A 6,000-nucleotide genomic window follows, 5' to 3' on the forward strand; every position below is an offset into this window, starting at 1 on the left:
ATGGTGCCAGTTTGGTGTATCTGTTACTTTTGATTTTGGCTAGATACGTCGTTTGGTTTTTGTGGCATACCACTAGTACACCCTATGCGCGGAGGTGCGGGTCGGCTGCATTCGCGCACCATCCAACATCGCGACCCGACCACGACCCGACCGCGAATCAATACTCGCGCATCATCGGGCATCGCGACTCCGCGACGTCGCGACGCACAACCGCCTCGACCACGACCCGACCGCGAATCCAGGGTTGTTACGAGAAGCGTGGAAAAAAATCCGCGCCAAAACCGCGCGAGCAAAATTTGAATCCGCGCCAAATCCGCGCGACTGTGAAAATGAATTCGCGCCAAATCCGCGAGTTCCGTAATATTTCATTTTTCTGCATTTAGTATATATTAAACATTAAACTTGAACAGTCTACAATAGTATATGAAGAAAAGGCACTTTCAACTGGAATGGACTTTTTGAGTGCTGCATGGGAACTGAACTTTTATTTCATAAATTAACGCAGTCTATTTTCAATATTCTAAGCTTTCTGCAATTTAAAGACGTTTTGCCAGAACTTTATTTCATATGTTTTTTCAGCAATATTCCTTCAAGATTTTTTAGCGAAATCTACAGAGCGTTTTTGGAGAAATCTGTCAGAATACGTCATCCAACCAAAAGATACGAGAAGAAATTTCTAGCAAAGAAAATTTATGGAGGTATCCCTAAAACCCTTAAAAATACCTGAAAGAAACGGGAGAATTCATGAAGTTTTTAAATACAGTACCTGATACAAACTTTTTCGAAGAATTCAGAAAATAATGAGTATGAATTTGGGTAGGGTAATTCTTAGAAATTACCTTTGAGAATTTTTTTTAGTAATATCTGGAGGATCCCAGTGAGACATTCTAGAAAGAAACTTTAGATAAGTATTATCCATGGAGAATACTTTAGGACTCGTTCATGAACTATGTGAACTATTAGGGGGTAGGGAATGGTCTGGCCAAAGTCTACGCTTCATACTTATTTCGAAAATTTTGTATGGAAAAAGTCTGTGAGGATGGATGAGAGGTGGTTCTGGAATGGCCAAAAAGGAGTTTACGTAGTTTATGGACAGCGCCTTAAGGAAATACTGAAGAAATGCCAAGATGAATGCCTGTAAAAAAATTGAAATTTCTAATTCCTCCGCAGTTATACTACTTAAAAATCCCTACAGTCAGCATTGGAGGAAACTCAAGGGAAATTGCTGGAAGAATCCTTTAGAGATTCCTCAAGGGTTTTTTTTTCAAAGTTTTCACAGGGATTGATATGCATTTTTATAGATTTACTTCATGGTGCCTCGACAGCTTTTCCTAGGGATTCTAAGGATTTTTACTAGAAATGCTTCTACACCTATGTGGTAGATCACTCTGAAAATTCCAACTTAAATCTATTCTTACGGGAACTCTTCTAGTGGCTTCTGATGGATGAATTACTCCAGACATGGATTGCTAAGAAATATTTGTAATGAAATTCTTAGGAGCAATTTATTGATAATTGATTTTTTTTATTTCGTCAGCGTGTACGACTTGCGTCAGCGTGAAGCTGGGGACTAAATACTAACTACAAACACGCATGATCATAGCCTTATTGGAAATCTTGGGGAAATAGTTGCAGAATTTCTCCAAAGAAATATTTTGTGGAGTTTCAACCAATTTTATAAGGGATTCCAGTAATTCAGAAGTGCTTTATTTGACAATTCAACTAAGAATTCTTATAGTTTTGTCAAAAAATTTCGAGCATTTTCTTTAGTAATTTCTTTCGATATTTCTACAGGATTTTTTTTTTAATAAAAAAATTAGTCACTTGCATTAAGGACAGACTTGTTAGAATCCCAAAATGGCCGACTTTGGCACCTACTCGCGATTTCGAGGGCACAAATCTCTTCGTAAACAAAACCAACGCACCTGATCTTCTTATTTAAAGCTAATTACGAGTGAGCAAGAATAGAATAATGAAATAGATTAATGTGTGAAGCTTGCTTCTTAAGATTTGTGCGTTTGAAGTTCTGATGCACTGTAGAAGCGGGATTTCAAGACGTTTGTCCTTAACATATAAAAAAGAGATGAACAGAAGATGAAAGTTCATTCACAAAGACCTTAAGAAGAGAATTCTTAGACGACTTCCGGGGATGCATCCTGAAGAAAACCCTTGATATTTCCTGGATTTTGTTATGGAATTTCTAAAAATTATTAGGTAGAGCTCGTAGTTCAGTATATTCCTGTAAATCCAACAGATATTGTATGTTATGTCAGTTATTATATTATACGTTAAATTATAGATATTATACACACTTATTTATGATTTAGCTCTTCGGTAATCTTTTCAACCGAGCTCGATCTGTAAATCACTGAATTAGCGACATTTCGGAATTTCTCACAAAAAGTTACCGACCTTCAGTAAAAAGGCTTTACTTTTTACTGAACATGACAACTGCAACAACTGAATTTACAGTTATATTGGTACTTTACTGAACATAGCCAAAAATCAGTAAAACCTAGTACCGACTTTCAGTAACGATTGATTTTCTACCGAGTTTCCGTAAGAAATAATCGTAAACATTCGGCTGCCCTTGCGAGCAGCTGTCAAACGACAGCGAGCATTCTACTTCACCAGCATCATCAATCACCATTCGCTTTTGTAAGAAATTTTGCCATTGCTGCGTTTTTCCAACTAGGGTAAGTAATTATCCAAAATCTGCAACAAAGTGCACGCTTGGAGTAGATCGGTTTCCCGAAACGGTGCTGATTGTGAGGCTTCTACCGCCAAATAGGCACAACCAGAGCACAACTACTGCAGGAGGCTTCTCAAAATTTGTCTGGTGCATCCAACTTGTTCAGCTTAGAAAATTGTTGCAGATTTTGTGCTTCCCTAGTAAGGCAAAGACGATTAATAGGGAAAATCCACTCAAGGGTCCGAATCAAGTAGCGTCCTAGAGGCAACAATCTGCTAGGAAATCATGAGAAATACTGGGAATGATTAATAAATATAATAAATAATCGGGGTTGTGGATGCTATTTGGAAAATCGGGTAGCCCTGTAGCAGTAAACAAATAATGAACTGAAAAGTCAGTAAATTTGTTACGAAAAATTACTGGGGTTTCCGGTAACTATTGACACATCTTAAATTTTATAGTTTACTGACTTTTCTGTAACGACAAAACTACCGAGAAGTCAGCAGCTCAAAACCCCAGTAAAATTTTACCGGAGTCGGTAATCTGAAGTAGCTGTGTATGTTATGATCATATAATATAATATAGGTGAGGAAGTGCTAGCATGTTTTTCTTAAGTACATTGCAAAACTAATTATGCAAAATGAAGTTTATTGGTACGAAATAAACCACATTGATGTAACTAAGCTGGTCTAGTTTCAAATTTTCTAGATCAATTTCATATTTAATTATTACCGAAACATAATCCAAATATTTAAAGGCTCTACGATTCATATCAACGGGAATAGAAGTTATTTCAAGCACAAAAATGGCTCTTAGTATTATTACGTGCAAGATTTACACAACATAGTAATTCGGCGGGATTCATCAATCGCTGGTTGGTAGATAAAAAGAAGATAATCCCACACAACAAAACTATGATGCAAATAAAATCATATACAGTCAACAAAATTTGCATGATGGTACAGCAAAATCAATTCCGCGCCAAATCCGCGCGAGGGCCGAATTCTAGAGGCAAATCCGCGCCAAATTCGCGAAAATCGCGAAATCCGCGGAATTCGCGAAATCCGCGCTGTTGTAACAACCCTGCGAATCAATACTCGCGCATCATCGGGCATCGCGGCTTCGCGACTCCGCGACGTCGCGACGCACAACCGCGAACGCTCGCCAGCGACACGAAGGTTCGAGCGAGCCAACCGGGCTCGACAGACCTCGTGACCGACGACCGTCCTCTTTCGCATCGCAGCTACCGGACGAACAACACGTGTCGCACGCAACCGCACGCAACCGGCTTCTCGGTGAGTAACAGCAATCGGCGGAAACTTCCAGACGGAAATTCACAGTTTTCTCATATATTCTCAATTTAGTTGAAAATCGGAGTTTTCGACTGGCGAAGTTGGGGTTTTCTCCAAATCCGTGCGTCGGACCTAACTTCGGAAGTGGTGCGCTGTATAGTAAACCTGGTCCGCTATACAGCGCACCACTTCCGAAGTTAGGTCCGACGCACGAATTTGGAGAAAAATCCAACTTCGCTAGTCGAAAATTCCGGGTTTCAACTGCACGGAGAATATCAAAACGGTGTATCTATCAGTTAAGTTGTAAACATCAAAATAGTTAGATACGTCGTTTCGAAAAAAAATGCTTAGTTAAACAAATTAAGCAACAAATCATCAAACAGTTATGTGGTTTCTTCAATTTGCTTTATGAATCATGCATGCAGCAGTGAACCCGGATTTGTTTACATTCTCGAGTTACGTCGGATTGAAAAGTTATGCTTGAAATACGCTCTGCAAGTGTAGCTCCTCAACCAGTAATATGGACATGCGGTGGTTCTTTGGGTGTATCGCCGGGTGCTTCACCTCGAAAGGAAACGACGACTGCTGCAAACGTCCCCCGACACGAATCGTCCCGATTCCATCCAAGAAAGGGTACAAGCTACTGATCTTCGATTTCGGATGGACTTCGTTTCCCTTCACCAACGATTTTGCCTCTTCTTCATAATCTTCGTCTGATGAGCTTGCATCCTGGCTGCTTGTAACTCGGATGAAACGATCACACCCGATTGTTTCTCGTACTGAGTCGATGCCTTCGATTTTATGTTGAAGATGAATCGTTGGACACATGTCAGCTGTCGGCATGCCACGCCGATGCTGGATCGATTGGCCAGTATGTGCTTGTCGATTTCGTACGTGGTTTCAGTATTGTTGTTTCATCAAAATCGTCAGACGAGTTAGTTCGATCCCAGGTGGCAGAATTTTCCGCCAGCCACGTTGGTGCTGATCACTACAGATGACGATCGATGGCTCTGTCGGAAATATCCTACGAGACGCGCAGTCTGCAGGATTGTCATTCGATGCAACGTGAGCCCAATGTTTACGTGACAAGACCTCCAGTATACATGAAGTTCTGTTGGTCACGTAAGTGCTCCATTTTCGAGGATGTCCTCAGAGCCACTGAAGCACTATAGTCGAGTTCGTCCAAGCATACTGTTCTACCTGGAAGCACTTGAGAGATTCAGCAACTCCCTTCATCAACTTCGCTAGTAGTTCAGGCGTGGAAGAGACACCTGCCGCACGGGTGTCACCTCTGTCTTCGCTGCTAGCAACGTAACGTAGACCTTGCCATTCTGATGTATACAACTGCCGCATACGCTTTCTCGGAGGCATCAAGAAAGCCGAGGAGGTTAATTTGATCTTCGTAATTGGGTGCCCATCGTGCAATGTTAACCCGGGAGCGGTCGCGTCGTGTACTGAGTACACGCCCCATAAAAAAAGCTCGCTTGTGGTACACAGCGTGTGCGCGGTGTCGCTGAGGGTGGCCGAAGACGCGACTGCTCGAGGGTTAATCCTCTCCAGCTGGCACAGGCTCTCTTTCATTTCGACCATTTTATCTTCGACGACGGGGGGAAGCTGTTACTGGTAGGTTAGGTAGCACACGTGCTACCAGGACAACAGACCTCGGCAAGCTTGGCAGAGCAACGGCGTGCCGTGTGAGGCCGGGATCTTCACCAACCTCTTTTTCTGGCTAGTGCGATTTGGAGCACCTCTCTGGTCTCAAGGTCGACTGGAGTGGATCTACTTAACCTATTTCTAACTGACCGGTCGGTGTCTGCAGGAACACGGTCCACAAGATCTGTGGAGACGATAGAACGGTGGACGTCGAATCTTGCTTGGGCGGTGGATGCAGTGTTGGGTGATTTGGCAAGGGTCGCTCGCTGGACTACCAGCAAATACACTATATTAATAATATAACTCACTTCCAGCTATTTCTGGCGACCCTTTATCCTGTGCTTGTGGCGCCGCTTGTGACGA

Source organism: Aedes albopictus, chromosome 1 (assembly GCF_035046485.1).
Source record: "Aedes albopictus strain Foshan chromosome 1, AalbF5, whole genome shotgun sequence".
NCBI classification, from domain to species: domain Eukaryota; kingdom Metazoa; phylum Arthropoda; class Insecta; order Diptera; family Culicidae; genus Aedes; species Aedes albopictus.